This window comes from Pseudorca crassidens, chromosome 9 (genome assembly GCF_039906515.1).
Source record: "Pseudorca crassidens isolate mPseCra1 chromosome 9, mPseCra1.hap1, whole genome shotgun sequence".
Lineage (NCBI taxonomy): Eukaryota > Metazoa > Chordata > Mammalia > Artiodactyla > Delphinidae > Pseudorca > Pseudorca crassidens.
The window spans coordinates 46,703,973-46,721,017 of NC_090304.1; the positions used below are offsets into that span (position 1 = coordinate 46,703,973).

Consider the following 17,045-nt stretch of genomic DNA (forward strand, 5'->3'; position numbering starts at 1 on the left):
ATTAGGTCAGGAATAAGGACCTGGAAGAATTTCCTACCATAAAATGCCAGGACTTGAGCAAAGAATCGGTATTTCTCTGTTTTCCCAGGAAGGCTGTGAAGCAAAGTATGTGTAGCAGTGGCCAGCGCACTGGAGGTCCTGCCAGCTGTGGCTCCCAGGCAGAGGAGGGCTGGAATTGCCATCTGGAGGAACGCGTTTGTTTTGTTGATGCAAAGGCCCTGGTAGAGCCCATGAAGAGACTGCTTGATTGGCAGTAAGCAGATTGTCTTCCAAGAGAACTTCCTTAGATATTGCCAGTGCTTCTGCTTTGTAAAGGCTGCTTTGTCTCAGACTGATGGCTAGGAGTGAGTCCCTGGCAGAGCTACAGTCTTCTTCCAGGCACTTCCCAGGCCATTTCCTAATTTCCCCACCCTGTGTTTGGTGCCTTTCTTCTCTTAGGCCAGCTGCTTTTGGGCAGGGAGTCTGAATCTCCCATCTTTTCCTCTAGGAAAGGTTGCCTTATGTGGTGATGGTCTTCTTCTATCTGATCCCGAGCAGATGACTCCAGAGCCCCATGGGGTTCTGCTGAAAGGATTAGATGGAGGCTCTGTAGCTCCTGAAACAAGATGTCTTTCTGCTGCTTTGGATTCATTCAGAAAGCAAGGGGACTAGGTGACTAGGATAGAACCACGGATCTGGGTGACTGCCAAAGAACAATGCAGTAGAACATTGAAGCTAGAAGGGACCACTGGAGAACAGCTAGTTCCAACAGCCCAATACCCCTCTCATTATATGCAGGAAAAAGCAGAGGCCCTGTGGGGGACAGGGACTTGCTCAGGATCTCACCGCCCTGTAACCAGGACCTGGACTCCAGTCTGATGACTCTTTTCTCTACTCCTGAGTTTTTAGTTTTTCCCTTCTTAACCACATTGCCACTCAGAGGTAGAAAAGGAAAACTGTAAAGTCCTAAAGAGCTCTTGTGTAAACCTGCCTACTCACATGGCAACCAGAGCCCAGTGTAGGAAAATGGGCAGGACACATGGGTAGAACTGGGTGTCTTCAGTGGACATGCTGCTGGACCCCAGTCTGGTGGGCACTGGGAGCTAGGCTCTCTAGAGGCATCTGAAGTTATACTGCATCTCTTAGGCATTCTAGGATCCAGCCAGTAATATTGAGATAACAGCTTTCTTTTCTTGAATTCCAATGATCCCAAAGTAAGGAGTGACTTTAAAAGATTTATTCTGCTCCTGTGTTTTCAGATTTGGCATTTCAGTTTTTAAAGAAAAGTTTTTTAAAGAAAAGACTATAATTTCTTCTAGTGATCAAATCTAGAACCTAATGATCATATACACACATATATATTAAAATATATATATATATATAATTTTTTTTCTTCTCTTGAATCTGAGTGGATAGACTATGTAAGGCTATCCACTCAAATTCCCTCATCTAATGGAGGGGGCAGCTGTTTCTGTGGGTTTTTTTTTTAAAGAGTCTTTTTAAGTGTTTCATTTATTGAACATATTAATTGGTTGCCCACTCTGAATGAAATATGAAAGTAGATAGACTTCAAGGGGCTCACAACTGTGGGGGAGAGGGAGTGCAAGTAGCAGTGATAAAATGATATAAATACCATGATAAAGGCATCCTAAACTGCTGTGGGCTTGCAGAGTAGACAAACAGATCCTGCCAGGAGATCAAGAAATATTTCACAGAGGAGGTGATGACTGAGTTGGGCCTTGAAGGCCATTTGGTTTTGCTAGTTAGGGAAGGGGAGGCACTCAGAAAAAGGTAACAGTGTGGGCAGCTGGGGAGGGAGAGGAGAAATGCAGTTTTCAGAGCACCAGCTGGTGTGTGATGGTTGTGCCTGTAATGGAGTGGTGGTCGTGGGGGAGTGTGGCAGGAGAGGAAGCCGGAAGGGATTTCAGATTTTGGTGGCCATGTCTGTCACGGGAGGGGTTTGGGCTTAGGCACACTGCTGTTGCTATTATTTAGGCCTTCATTATTTTTCCCCCAGACAGTAGTTTTCAGTTTCTTTTCAGTAATGGAAAAACATTTTTTCAACAATATTTACACCCATCTCCAAATTATAAAACATAAGATGACTTTTTAAAGTAAAAGTGTATTTTCTGTAAGCACAGTGACCTGCACAGTGGAGGTGAGAGAAAACATTTTTGTCCTTGAATGGAGCTGACCCGGGAGAGCCTTCCCATCTGTGGGCGTTGAGCCATTCCTGCATCCCACTTGGTTTGGCAGTGATACTTGTGCTGGAGTGCCTGTGAGTGGGCACTCTGGGACTGGGAAAGGCTGTAAAACCCTGGAGCGCGTCCCCGGAAGAGTGACCTTACGAGGAAAGTTCTGGGAAACAAACCACAGGGAGACTTTACAGGAATTTTTGGTTGAGGCCACAGGCAAGGCACATGAGGAAAAGACATGTAATTATAGTTTGTAAGTCTATGAAAAGATACAATGAGTGACGTGAAATGGCTGTTCTAAGTTTCTTCTTCCTGTTGGACAGGAAGAAAGGGGGTTTTATGCATTCATTCAGCAGATTTTTATTGTGTGCCAGGTATGAGCTGGGCCCTATCCTAAATGCAGAGAATATGGTGGTTAGCAAAACTTTCAAGGTTCCTGCTCCTAAGGAACTCAGGGGGGAAGCAAGTAATCGCACAAATGAGCAATTGCAGGTTATGGTAAGTGCCATGGAGGGTGAGTCCTCATTTACACTGGAGGATCGTGAAAGACTTCTCTGCAGAGGTGAGAGGCAAGTTGAGGCTAGGCGGGTAAGATTCAGCTGGGTGAAGACTAGGGTGTGGGGGAGTGTCCCAGGCAAGGGGAGCAGCCTGGAGAAGATCTGACACTTTGGGAAACTAAAAGGTGGCCTGTGTAGCTGGCACCCAGAGTGGGAGGGTAGGAAATGTGCTGAGAGGAGAGGAGGCTGGAGAAAGATCATGCTGGGCCTTATAGGTCCTGGTAAGAATTCAGATTTTATCCTAAATGCAGTGGGAAGCCATTGAAGTGTGCTAAGCAGGAAATGACATGATTTGGTGTAAAAGGGTGATTCAGACAGCTCTGTGGAGAACGGAGGTGTGAGGGCAAGAGTGAAAGCTGGGGTGATTAGGAGGTTGGTGCAGTGGTTAAGGGGAAAGACTGGGGTGGCAATGGAGGTGCAGAAAAACGGACAGATAAAAGATAAATCTTGGAAGTAGAATTATTTGGAGTCGGTAAGTGGATTGGCTGCGGGGAGTGTGAGGTAGGGATGTGCAAGGATATCTCCTGGGTTTCTGGCTGAAGTCTGCATGTGGGCCTCCCAGCAGATACTAGACCACATACGGCTGTAAAAGCCCTATCCTTCCGGAAAGGTCAGGTAGGATTGATCTGAATCCAGCATTGCAGAGGCAGCAGAAGGATTCAGCTGTCCTTTCGCTCTGCCCAGTTCAAGGAGCTTATACACAATAGCAGCACCCAAGCAGCGATTTCAGTTCTCCCACTAATGCGGCCCTTACTATGTCCCTACCTGGTCCCCCCAGGGGAGGGCCCTAAGGAACCGCTGTAACCCCGGTGTGCCACTAGGGGGAGCATGGCCTGCATTCTGTGTCTGGTCTGGAGGGCTTTTTGAAGTTTGCATTACTTTAGAGACTGACTTGTATCAGCTTTAGTACTCAACCTTGTCCCTTCATGCTGCTTAGAAGAATGCCTGACATATGGTAGGTGCTCAATAAACATTAGTTGGTATTAATATTATAACTGTGACTATTGTCTTATTGTAAAAATGAATGGGCATCACCTCTGCTTTCTCATCATGGAGACTGGGCAAGTGGAATGTGCATTTTGGGCATCAGGAGCAGAGCAGAGGGCTGCCTGTTGGGAATGGGATGGGGGAGAAGTTTAGTGATTTGATGGTATTGCCCTTGCCGTTTCATCTTGTCTTCCTTTGCAGATGGGGGTGGGGGACACTAGGGCCTATGAGGAATTCCTGAGTTGGTACTTGGGTCAGGGTATTGGGTTGGGTATTTCTAGTAGGTGGTTGAGTATACCCTCTTTGAAGCTCTGATTGCTTCACTGAAGCAAAAGTGCCCCCCACTTAGGGTTTGTGCCATTCTGTTATTTCCTGTTGTATTTTGTGACATACCTCCTACCTTATCTCCTGACATATATTTACCTTTTAAACCTGACTGAATTAAAATCTTGTTTTAAGAAATTTGTGGTATATTGGACATTAGTGAAAAACACAGAAATTCTGCAAGGGATCTCAGCCTTAAAGATTCCATCAGAATCTCTCTAGCACGGTTTTAGGAAGCAACGTTGAAAAATGTCTTCCTTGAGCCTCAGGGGCCTCTTCTTGGGGGCAAACCAACTGCCCCAGGTTTTGTTTGTTTGTGGTGAAGAGCAGCTGAGATGAAGTTCTTAGCTCAGTGCCTGTGAAGGAGAATGCTTTCACACACATCTTTTCATGCTCATCCCAGCCCTGTCACTTGCCCAGGGGACAGGTTTTATATGGAGACTGGGAGGCTAGGTGATCTGCCCGGAGGCACATGGCTGCTGTGGAGCCGGGGCTACCTGATCTTCTGACCCCTGCTCTGTCTGGTGCTCTTGGAACTACTCTGCTTAATATACGGAAGAGGGTTGAAAGCCTTGGCTACTATTTCTAGATCTGTTATCTTCTGGTTCTGTGACCTGGGCCAAGTTATTTGGCCTCTCTTTTAGATTTTTAAAAAAATCTGTTAAATTAGTATGATAGTACCATCCTAACTGTGGGTCTCTTGGGTTGAACAGATGAGCCAAGATTTGTAAGAGTACTTTGGAGAAGTGTAAGGTAATTTATAGCTATAGGGCAGGACTTTTTTTCTCTCATCTGTGCACCTGTATGTTTCATATCTCATAGAGGCTATCGTAGAGCCTTCAGGCTAAAAGATGATAGTAGGGCCTATTTGATCACGACTCAGAAGGAGTCTCTATCTTCCCCAGGGAACCCAGCCTTGTATCTCATAACTGGCTGTCAAAAAAACTGTTAGTTTGTAAGATCAGATGGCAGTGTACCTTAGAGGAAAGTACCAGACTAGGGGGCAGCGGACTGGTCTCTACTGTTAGTTCTTCGACTGCCAAACTGGCTTTGTAACTGTGGACTAGATATTTGATCCCTCTGAGCCTTAGTTTTCCCATCTATAAAATGGTGATAATGATATCTATCCAGTATACTTCAAAAGGTTTTGGGGATCGAACAAAATAGTGCATGTAAAAGAATATTACAAAGCAGAGGACTTCCCTGGTGGTCCAGTGGATAAGACTCCGTGCTCCCAATTTAGGGGGCCCGGGTTTGATCCCTGGTCAGGGAACTAGATCCCACATGCCACAACTAAGACCCGGCACAGCCAAATAAATAAATATTTTAAAAAATATATTACAGAGCAGAAATATGCATCGGGGGATTACGCTTAGAGGGCCTGCTGTGTCCCAGGCACTGTGCTAGCTCTTTAACAGCACTGATATTATTTCTGGCCATGACGACAGCTCACAGAAAGCCTGGGCTTTAGGCTGTATTTGTATCACATTTGTTGCTTGGGCTGTGACTCTGACTTGCCCAGGACACTTACTGGACCTGACCTGGTGTCTTTCCTCTCCATTGCAGGAAGATGAGAGACTGCTTTGGCACCAGCACTAGTACCATGAGTCCCTGCACTGGTTAAAGCCATCACCACGGCCTGGGCAGGCAGCAAGGTAAGAAGAGAGGCCAGTCCAGGCGAGCTCCAGGGAGGTGAATGCATTTCCGCCTCAGCTGCTGCCGGGGAAAATCCCAAGCGCACAAACAAGTCGAGGCAGTGCATCTGGGTCCTCCTACCCTCCCCTCACTCCAGGACCCAGAGGAAGGGCTTGCTTCCCCTCCAAGTGTTCCAGCTAGCTCCCTCCCCCCTGACCAGGACTCTTCCAAGTTATAAAAAAAATGAGACACTGGTGGGGAGCAGAACAAGTCCACTCACTGTCTTCTCCCTTCTCCCCTCTGAGCTGTTGAAGCGAGTTCCCAGGAGCAGCCCAGAGCCCTTGTCTGACTGGGAGGGAGGTAGGAGGAGTGGAATGCGTGCAGAGACCGAGCTGATCAAAAGACAGTGCTGTTTCGTGAAAGCCTCCCAGAACTGAGGGAGAGAGAGGGAGACAGCGAGGGAGGGGTCGGGGGAGAGAAAGGGAGGGAGGGAGGGAGAGATCGGGAGCGAGCGCTGGCGAGAACAGGGTCTCCATGACGACTGGCCTGGCCGGCCAGCAGTGCTCCGCTCATTTGGCTGGAAGGAGCGCCACGAAAGGTCAGAGGAAGGAGCCGTGGGAAGCTCGCAGCAGGTATCCGAGCCGGAGCGAGTGGATTTGGGGGCCCTGGGCTCCCTAACAGACTGTGGTGTGAGCCAAACTGCTGAGAATGGAGTGGGCAGGAAAGCACCGGGACTTTCAGGTAAGGTCAGCTCCAGGCTTGGATTGTTTTTCCTCCTTTCCTGGCCAGTCTTGGGCTGTTTTCTGGGAGGCAGGCAAGTGTCTGTACTCTGTGCTCGGGGTTTGGGGCTCAGGAATGATGTCATGCTCCAACAGTTGGATTCTATTAGCTTAAGGAGGAGGGAAACAGCCAATTTTCTTGACTTTGCAGATCTAGCTGATCTCACTCTTACTGAACCTGAGGTGTTTAGACTTCACTATAGGAAGCATCATCTTACTTTTATTTAGCACAAAGTCTCAGGATATTTTACAGGAAGGGTCTTTTATGTAGAAAAATGAGTTATCATCACTCCAGCATTGTGTTTGTAGTTCTTACATGGAAACTCCAGTGTCTTTTGAGTGGCTTGGTTTGTTCTAGTGAACACTGTCTGTTTTGTCTCTTGGTGCTGCTATGTCTGACCTAATGAAAAAAAAAAAAAAAAGCTAATTAACTCAGCTGGGAGCCTGTGGTGAGCTCCAAGTCTCTCCGGAGTAGTTATTAGGACAGAGGGACTGTCCTAGGGATATCTGAACCGGGGTTGGTCTCTCTCTCTGGCCCCCAGGTAGCTTGGTAAGAAGCAAGCTGTCCTCCTTCATTAATAAAGTCCATCACAGGCTTTCCTTAGAAAATACATGGGGTGGAGGCAGGTGGTGTCTGGGGGCTGGGGGACCTGCAAAGAGGTTTTTCTTATCCAGATATCTCAGAGTGAGCTGCTGCTAAGAGCTAGGTTACCTGAGGAGACATGAAGTGCTGTGGTTGTGCTGAATGGATTCCTTGGTTAATATTTTAACCAACTCTCAGGGCATGCAGTGTCCATGCCGCACGCCCCTTCTACACTGTCCTATGTTTCGGTAAAACTTGTTCTGACCTAGAGGACTAGTGTGTGGTGAACTCATTGTGGCCTAGGAGAGGAGACTGTTCCAGAAAGGCACTTTCATAGGTGATGAGGTAGCTAAGGTTGTCAGTGATCTTATCAGGAGGGTTAACGCAGTGGACACTCCCTGCAGTGGAGACCCATCGGGATGTGCTTCCGCTTCAGCCATGTTATATCTTAAACTTACTGCTGGGCCTCAGGAAACTTGGTGGGTGCCTTTGGTTTCTCTGTGGGATGAGGGAACAGCTGCCATCCTGGCTCTTTGGTTTTTCTTCTTGAACTTTCTGAACAGAATGTCTTTTGTACTCTGGCAAACAATGAGGGGGGCCTTCTGATTAACTTCGGGTCAGCTTGCCAATGAAAGCACTGGCCATGTCCCCAAGCGGGCTCCCTGAATGTGGACATGTGTACATCATTGTTGTGGCCTGAGGCTCCATAAGGGTGAACTCCATGGCCCTGGACCTCAGACGGGCCGCTTCTAAAGTGATGCCTCCTTTCACTGCACTCCAGGGCTCCTCTGCTTGGTTGACACCTCGGTTAACTGGGGGGATGTGGCATGGCGCTGTTGGCTGGGACTCAGTTTGGGGGATGTGAAGAGGAGGCCTCTCTGAGTCAGTGGCCCCTTCGGTGGACAACGCAAATCCAGGATCTCAGTTCTCCTCTACTCGTGTGGATGTGTTTGGGCAGCTCCTCCAATTTTATGGTCCCCGCACGTGTGAAGAGGGCTAGCAGATGATCTTTCTTTTGGTGTAGCAGAATGAATAATGGATTTGGGTTTAGGAGACGTGAACCGTGGCCAGGTTCTGCTACTTACCATAAAGGTAGCCATGGGCAAGACCCTCAACCTCTACGACCTTCAGATTTATTGGCTGTGAAATGGGGATAATGATAATAGCTCCTTCATAGGACTGTTGCGGGGAGCAAATGAAATAATTTCCATGAACGTAGTTTTAAACAAGTCAAGTCCTATATGATGTAAGATGTTATGAATTGACACTTGATGGATGGTCCCTCTTTCTTCTGGAAAGTCACTTTGTTCTGGTTTTCCCATTTATAAAGTCCCTTCTCTTTTGCATTTATAAATAAAAATGAGAAAATCCTTTTAAAACTTCTTCAAGATGTGAAAAGAAACAAATAGTGCTTTCTTTGGGTTGGGAAGTTTAGTGATGTTCACTGTAGACTTTGAGCCATAAATGATCCTTCAGAGATGAAGCTTTCCCTGGGTCACCTGACTCACATGTTTTAGTATGGAGGAGAGGGATTCCAAGAGACCCTTTGCTTTTCCCACAGCTGCCTGGCGCTTACGGAGTCATAGATTTTAGAAGCTGGAAGAGAGGCTACTGGTTGCCAGGGCTGGTTCCCTCATCCTGTTAGGTTCTGCTGGGGAAACTGTTGCGAGTGAGCAGGGAGGCTTTTCTCCTCCGTTTTGGGTTTGAAAGGCAGGGTTCTAACTGGCAGGAAGTGTTATTGCTCTGAAAGGTCCTTGGGGGCTAGGCAGCTCTTTTAGGAACCTGTGGCTACAGCTTAGAGGGAAATAAGAAAGAAACAAGGAATTGGGAATTCCAAGGGCAGAGATACTCGATATGCCGTGGGACTGTGCAAGGAACAGAATAGCAGGGGAGTGGAGCCTCTGGGCAAGGGCGTCCCAGCTCTGTCCTCAGAGACTCCGGGAGGCTCCTGGCATACTAGGTGGGAACACGGGAAAGGGCCGGCACCCCACCTGCAGCCGCAGCTTTTGTTGTAGGGCAAGGGCACACCTGCCAGCCAGGCCCTGGAGTAGTGCCTTGGAAGAAGCCCCTGAACAGACAGATTTTTTTTTTTTTTTTTTTTAAATAACGGAGCCTTTTTTCCAGGTGAATCTTGTCACAGCAGCCTCTCCAGCCTGAGGGGAAGCTGTCCACAGCTTAGCTTGGGGCTGCAGCTGTTCCCCACTCCTTGTCAGTCCAGTTTCCCAGAGCTGAGTCACAAATCAGATCCCTCCATGTTCCTTAAGGATGAAAAAGTAACATTCTTGTTCTTACTCCCTCTCTCCCCCTTCCTTTACTCCTCTTCCTGCACTTTCTCCCTCTGGGCTCCTTCTCTCTGTAAAATTAGAATAATCAGTTACCCAGGGAAGTTGCAATTCTGAAATACTTTGGAGGACAGGCCAAGGCCGTCCTCAGTTCTGCTGGCTCTGCCCCTGTCCCTGGAATGCAGGGCTTGGGTGTACCATTTGGACAGGCTCCACAACTCCAGATATCACAGCCACACTGCTGGCCCGGGACTAAGAGAGGCTGCGTCCCGTCCCCACCTCACCTGATTCTAATGACTACTTCCGGGAGGTAGGAACCTGAGACAGGTAGAGGGTCTGAGTCCTGGGCTGTCCAAAGCACCTCCCTGCAGGCTGGCAGGACTGAGAGGCTGAGAGCATGTCATCCTGTTGCTTCTCTTAGCTGTTACCTGTCACTGCCCTGGAGACTCCTGATTTCTCATGTTGGGCCCAAGAGAGTTTGCTGAGGCAGCCAAGCAAAGGGAACGTGTGTGGAGCCTGGGGGAGGCCGGGCAGCAGCCCTGCACGGCTTTGGCTTGTCTTCCTTCTGTCCCTCTGCCTTAGCTTGGGAGAGCAGGCTGTAGGGAGGGGGCCTCGCAGGAACCATGCGAAAGTGGAAAAGGGGCCAGGAGGGCATGAAAGAAAAAAAAAAGACCACCTGGCATGGTCTGCAGAGAGTTCTTTTTCTGTGGGAAAACTTGCACTAGTGAGTGGCTTCTTCTGGGGGTGGGGAGGGAGACTGTGCATCTCTTTTATGCTGGGGAGAAGCTGCTCTGTGCACCTGTCCCAATAGGTGGGTGGGGTGAAATGCGGGTGTATCCATCTGAGGGGAACATGCCACGTGATATATTGTCTGATAGAAAAAATCCAGGGTCTCTGTTTCTAGCCATGGGCCCTAGAAAACTGGCCTGCACGTGTGTATGTGTGTTTTGAGGGGAGAGGAAGATGCTGAATGAGTCTAGACTACCTTATTGAAGGATTTCTCCAAAGATCCCTTCTCATTTTTTTTGGCTCAGGTATACTGCTGTTGAGGGGCTGTTGAAATGATCACAATACTCTTCTCTGAAAACTGCCTGAATCTTAGATTGCACTGTCTCTATAAAGGGTGAATTATATGCAATCAGGATATGAAGCCTTCTTAACCAAAGCTGACCTGTTCCTAAGAGTTTGTCATGAAACCACCTGTTTCTCAAAGATCCAGACTCTTTTTCTGTGTGACTTGTCACTGAAGGGATTTGTATGTGAGCTGGAGATTGGCTAATAGGAAGCGTCACAGTGGATGAAGGACTATTTGAACCTGGGAAAAAGGAGATAAACATAGGGTTATGGGAGATCTGAAGCAGTAGGAAGATTACTAGAAGGAACAGGAGAAAGGCCCTGGGAGGGGGATTGAGGAGAGGGTAGTTGTCAGGGACAGGAAGGGTGATAGAGGGTGTACCTGGGCTGACCTAGGAGGCCTTCGTGATACTGCAGAATGCCGGCCCGCCCCCAGGGGCTCAAAGAGACAGTGTTGTGTAGATCCTAACAAGCACTGGGAGGGCAGGAGTGCGTGGGAGCGGCTGGCACTGCAGTCAACACCCCTGTTCATTTGCTCTTTGGGCCCAGAGACATCTCTGGTGCCCATATGTTCTCTTGGTCTGTTTACCCATTTAGTCAGTGAATACAGAGGGTCTGGGCCAAGAGCTGGGGAGGATCTAAAAAAGTATCAAGTGTGGGATTTATCCCATATATATATATTGTATTACTTGTTGTAGTATAGTTATTTCCTCCCCAGTGTGAGCCTCTGTCCGTGTGACTGAGAAGAAACACAGACCTACTGAAGTTTTAGGTTTTGGTGGTAGGGTTAATGGCTATCTCATGCGTTAGCCTGGGAAAAAGGAAGAGGGTCCAACTCTTAGACTCTGATTTGAAGCACTGTTTGAGTAATGGGAGAGAGCCCACTAAAGGGCTGGAAATAGGAGGAGGGTGTTTGAGGCTTCTCTGACAGTGTCTGACCCTGGTGCGTGTGTGCAGGGGGTGGGGAACGGGAAAAGGGAAATGGGAAAATTGGAAAGAAAACTATAAAGTCAGCTAGTTTCTAGAACTCTTTAGATTTGTTTGAGGAACTGATTTTGGTATGTTCATTCATGTCTTGGAACACAGGCTCCCTTATGGAGTTCTGACAACTGAGTTTTATAGATTGCTTTTAAGTGAGTCAACCTGTAATGTGTTTGTTCAACTCTCAGTGACTATTAGATATTCAGTGAGTGTATGGTGCTGCCTTAGAGCAGCTCTGATTGAATTATTTGCACATAATGAGAGTATCTTACATGCAGTGTAGTGAAGTGATTAAGGGCTGGAACTCAGGGGTCATATAAACACAGGTTTAGAATCTGACATTACTCTTTACTAGCTGTGTGACCTTGGGTAATTTATCTAATCTCTCTGAGTCCCAGTTTTCTGTGAGGCATCTGTAAAATGGATATAATAATAACTCTTAGCTTGTTACAGTTGTGGTGAGGATTGAATGAAATGATACATATAAAGCTCTCAGCCCAGTGCCTGGCACACAGTAAATGTTCAGTGCTTTCCATTATTATTATCAACTTGGAGCAGCTCTTTGAAGAGAGTAAGGCTGGAATCTCTTAATCAGGTTGGGGTTACTAGGCTAGGAAAGTCAAATCATATTCTTCTTTTAGAAGGAGTGTATACTTTGTACTTTATTCATCTCTCTGTCAAGACCCCAGGAGAGTTTCTGACGTGGTCCTTCTCAACCCAGCTTCATAGGCTCAGCTCTACCCTCTTGTAGGATGCTTACCCTTCATAGTCATGGGAGTATAGAACTGCTTCTTGCTTGCCCCTTTCCTACAGGCTGGCCCAGGTAGGACCTTGAGGTCCCCCTTAACGCAGCATTGGAGGCCCTTCCCAAGCTGCTCTCAGTGCTCTGGACACTGGCTACCCTAGCACTCCTCACCTCTGCTTCCATGAATTCTATCCTGTATCCTTCAAGACCCAGCTTAGAACATAGGCTTTGTAGCCAGCTCTGGAGGTTCATAGTCTGGCACTTCCTCTTACTATCTGTGGACCTCTGGAGTTAACCTTTGTAAACCTTAGTGTCTTAGTAATATTACCCATCTTAAAGATCTGTTGCAGGGGTTAAATGAGATAATTTACATAAAGCACTTAGCTTAGTTTCTGGCACACATATGCTCTCAAAAAATGCTAGCTGCTGGGGCTTCCCTGGTGGTGCAGTGGTTGGGAGTCCTCCTGCCGATGCAGGGGACACGGGTTCGTGCCCTGGTCCAGGAAGATCCCACATGCCATGGAGCGGCTGGGCCCGTGAGCCATGGCCACTGAGCCTGCGTGTCCGGGGCCTGTGCTCTGCAACGGGAGAGACCACAACAGTGAGAGACCCGCGTACCACAAAAAAAAAAAAATGCTAGCTGCTTCTGCTGTTAGAGATCTCTCCCTCCTAAGAACTTCTCTGCCCGCACACAGGAGTAGAAAGAGCCCTGGCCAGGTAGTAAGCAGATCTGAGCTTTAGTCCTGGCTCTAGCTACGACTTGCTGGGTGACCTTGGGGAAGTAACTTGGCTTCTCTAGGCTTCAGTTTCCTCTTCCAGGAAGTGGGAGGTTTGGATTGAGTGTTTTCATTGACATTCTGACTTGACTCTTGATATGCATTATCTTATCTTTCCAACTAGATTTCCCTAAAGTCCAATGAAGCTAAGTAAAATATTTGATACATTTTATTTCCTCAGACTGACCAACATACTTAATTTATGCTTAAAAACATATTTGGGTAACTTTTTTTTTTTAACCCCATCAGCTGGATTCTAAGAAGCATTTTGCCTTGGTTCGTATAACTTGGAGACTGGGAACTTGTTCTCAGCTGCATAGGGCTCGGTTGCAACAACTTGCAGAGAGGCTCTAGCCCTTAGTAAGTTAGAAGGTCTCCCAGGTCATTAAGAAAGGAGGTGGTGGTTTCACTTAGTGCCTCTGGAAAAATTTTGGTCAACACATGTTTGGAGTACTCATTTGTTCTGCTGTAAAGACTTAGACCAGCTCTGTGAATAAATGCGGCCAACACTGTTTCCTTCTCTCAGTGGAGAAAACTGGCAGTGTTTTTTGACAGACCCTCTCTCCTTTAGAGTCTGGAGTGAGCCAGTTTTGCTCAGAGACAAACCTGTGTGTTAAGGGAAGAGCCATCCAATGAAAGAGTGATGTCTAGAGCCTGGTCGGGCTGTCGGGGTTCACATTCTGGCTCTGCCACGTCCCAGCTGTGTCGCCTTGGGTAAGGTACTTAGCCTCCCATGCCCCAGTCCCTCTTCTATAGAATGGAGGTGGTAATAGTACTATTTCATAGGGTCGTGGTGAGGCCTAAATGTCAAGTGCTGAGAATAGCACCTCGTATCTAGCACTTTATGCAATGTGAGCCACTATAGTTATATTTATTATTCCCTTGTAAGCCAAGCAGGCTTTGTTTCTGAGTGGCTAGTCTGTCTGTCCAGTTTGTTCTGCTGAGAAATGTGAGGCGCTATCCCCTTCCTCCATGTCTTGGACAGATATCTAGTATCGGCAGGGCAGTAGTAAGTGTCCCCTGTCAGTACAGAGGTCATAGCTCTTGTACCTTGCTTTTGTAAAGAATTATGTAAACCAGAGGGGGAATCTGGCGGAACAAAGGAGCATCTAGGTTGAAAGGACCCTCTCTGATGAGTAATGCATGTTCTGTGGCAGAGCCCTGGGCAAAAGAGGAAGAAGGGAAGTGGGCTGAGGGAGAGTGTAAATCAGGGGCAGAGAGAGCTAGGGAACGAAGAGTGGTGACTATCCCCAGGCAAATGGTTGTGGCTAAGACAGTGAGCTGTATAAGAAGCTCCTGGCACTTTATCTTCCAGGAGACACGTTGTCTCCACAGCCCCAGGTGAGACTTGCCCCCGAGGAGCGAGGAGCGGTGGATTGGGACGGGAGGTTCTAACCTGTTCGTCACAAGAAGGAGTAGTACCGAGTAGCTTGGTGCATCTTATCTACAAGTGTAATTATAAAGAGATTTCCTTGTTCAACTGCAAGAAACAGGAACTTTTGCTGCTGTATTTAGCAGCATGTTTTAAGTCCCTCAAATCTCCTTTGAGTGCTACCAAAGCTCTCAGCTTTGTTGTTATCTCTTGTTGAGCTAGAGTCTGGGAAGGTCATATCAACAGTGCCAATTTATGGGCCTGCTGAACCCAGGCTGGCCTAGGGCAGAATGGGGAGTTCCTGGGAGTAGGTGCTTCACAGATTTTCCCTTTGAATGAGGCTGTTTATAATTTAAGGTTCCTTTTGCTTTAGAAGACCAAACTCTGTGGATTAGGGTCAAACATTTTATTTCTTCTGCAGTTTTGCTTCTGTAGGCTCCCAGAGGCAGGAGCTCAGTCTCTACAGTAGCTCCCTGTACAGTCAGGAGACGCTCAGCCTTGATGGTACTTTCAGCTACCAACACTATGCCTCACACTCCTTACTGGAGGTAAGTTTTCTTGGCACAGAGTTATGTCAGACTCCCCTACCTCATTTAGTTTATTAGCAATTTTTGACCTATCGTGTGTTCTGAAGGAGTGATTAAAAGAAGTGAAGGGCTTCCCTAGTGGCGCAGTGGTTAGGAATCCGCCTGCCAATGCAGGGGACACGAGTTCAAGCCCTGGGCCGGGAAGATCCCACATGCCGCGGAGCAACTGAGCCCGTGCGCCACAACTACTGAGGTCCTCGTGCCTAGAGCCCGTGCTCCACAACGAGAGAAGCCACCGCAATGAGAAGCCCGCGCACCACAATGAAGACCCAATACAGCCAAAAAAAAAAAAAAAAAACAACAAGTGAAGACCACAGTGTGTAGAAACCACACGTGGGGCCTTGTACTCATTTGTAGGGATCTAAGAATAAGAAGGTCAGACCCATGTGTACCTATACTTCGTCACTTGGCAAATGGATGCAAATAGGGAAAGGAAATTAAAGAACCTGACTGACCCTGGCACCTATAAAGAAGTGTGGTATTTGAATGCAAAAGGAAAGTACCTGGGGTAGCTGAGTTGAACTTGGCAATGTCAGTCTGTGACTGACTGTCAGTCTGCGGTCTGTGACTTCACTAACTCAGAGAACTGAGGCTTTGGAATCTAGAAAGAGAGCACTGAAGTTTATTTTCTTTGCCCCCCTCTAACCCCCAGATTTACTCACCCCTTAGGGTTCCAACATAAGTGGAAATGCCAGATAAATTGCTGTTTTTGAAATGGAGTGGGCAGCACTGTCCTCTGTGGGACCCGGTCTCTCTGGGTTGTGAGTCATCACTGCTGCTCAGGATTGGGTTACAGCTCAGCTGTGCTGGGAGAGCCAGCTGTGAGGATACTGGTGGTAAGAAGGGCGGTGGGTTTTCTTAACGCTGAGTAAGTGCCCAAAGGGAAGTGGCAGGGGTCAAATTAAAAAGAAAACAATGAGGAACAACTGGAAAATTTTGTTGTATTTAAATCTCATTAAGTGGAAGTAGAAAAGCTTCTTTTCTTTTTTTTTTTTTTTAAATCTCAAAACCCACATCTGTTTGGTAAACCCAGGTGGGTTTCAAAAGCAATGCTATCCAGACTCCTTTTCATCTGAAAAATACCCAAGGTCACATGTCTCCATAGCTTTGCTGGAAGAATTTGAGCCCTGGGAAGCTGTAGAAACTAAAGGAGAAAACCATGGAGTTACGTGTATTTTACCACAATAAGAAAAGTTAGTGGGGAGAAAAAGAAAGCTGTGGAGATTGCAACACTTATGACATCGTCCTGGCCCCGATAGCAGTTATTGTCAGTGGGGGAGTTGGGATGATTTATCCATTTGTGTTCCCTAAGGGTTTATTTCTCCCCAGCCCTTTCTCTTAATTTACATTCTTTCCTTGAGATCCCACTGAGGGGGCAGGGAGGGTGTCCAACTCTGCCTCTCTTGTTTAGAAACTTTTTATTTATTCATTCATTCAGTACATCTTTATTGAGTAGCCATCCTGTTCTAGGCACAGTTCTCTATGCTGGGGGTGTAGAGGTAACTAACACAGCAAAGTCCTTGTGTCATGGGGGGGCAGTAAGTAAAAAATCACACAAATCAATAAATGAGATAAAGATAGTGATATGAGCCATGAAGGAAATAATGGTGATATAAAAGAGAGAGAAACAGGAACTTAAAAAAAAATTATTTATTTATTTATTTTGTGTGTGTATTTTTGGCTGCGTTGGGTGTTTGTTGCTGCACCCAGGCTTTCTCTAGTTGCGGCGAGTGGGGGCTGCTCTTTGTTGTGGTGTGCTGGCTTCTCCTTGCAGTGGCTTCTCTTGTTGCGGAGCACGTGCTCCAGTAGCTGTGGCATGCGGGTTCAGTAGTTGTGACTCGTAGGCTCTAGAGCGCAGGCTCAATAGTTGTGGTGCACGGGCTTAGTTGCTCTGCGGCATGTGGGATCTTCCTAGACCAGGGTTTGAACCTGTGTCCCCTGTGTTGGTAGGTGGATTCTTAACCACTGTGGCACCAGGGAAGCCCGAGAAACAGAAACTTGATAGCTGTTTTCAAAAGAGAAGTTAGAGGAGACCTCTCTGAGAAGATGACATTTGAGCTGCAAGTTCAAGGATGAGAAGAAGCTGTGAATGTGAAGATTTGGGGAAAGTACATTCCTGGAAGAGGGAACAGCAAGGCAAAGCCCCTGAGGTAGGAAAGAGCTTGGCATGTTGAGAGAACAGAAAGTCG

At 47.3% G+C, this 17,045-nt stretch overlaps 1 protein-coding gene across 9 annotated transcripts in view; it reads left to right on the forward strand.

Annotated features, from left to right (window-relative positions):
• DENND2B (DENN domain containing 2B) overlaps positions 1-17,045 on the forward strand; it is a 174,054-nt gene that overhangs the window by 59,694 nt on the left and 97,315 nt on the right. For 5 of the 9 annotated variants that reach the window (XM_067749988.1, XM_067749987.1, XM_067749982.1 and 2 more), the window contains one exon: positions 5,609-5,697. The exons of 1 other annotated variant lie outside the window; for it this stretch is intronic. The gene's annotated coding sequence lies outside the window, so the exon portion shown is untranslated. Of the gene's footprint in view, positions 1-88; positions 254-5,608; positions 5,698-6,238; positions 6,419-16,844; positions 17,007-17,045 lie in introns of those variants that run through there. 3 more of the 9 variants (XM_067749983.1, XM_067749985.1, XM_067749989.1) reach the window with 3 other exon arrangements.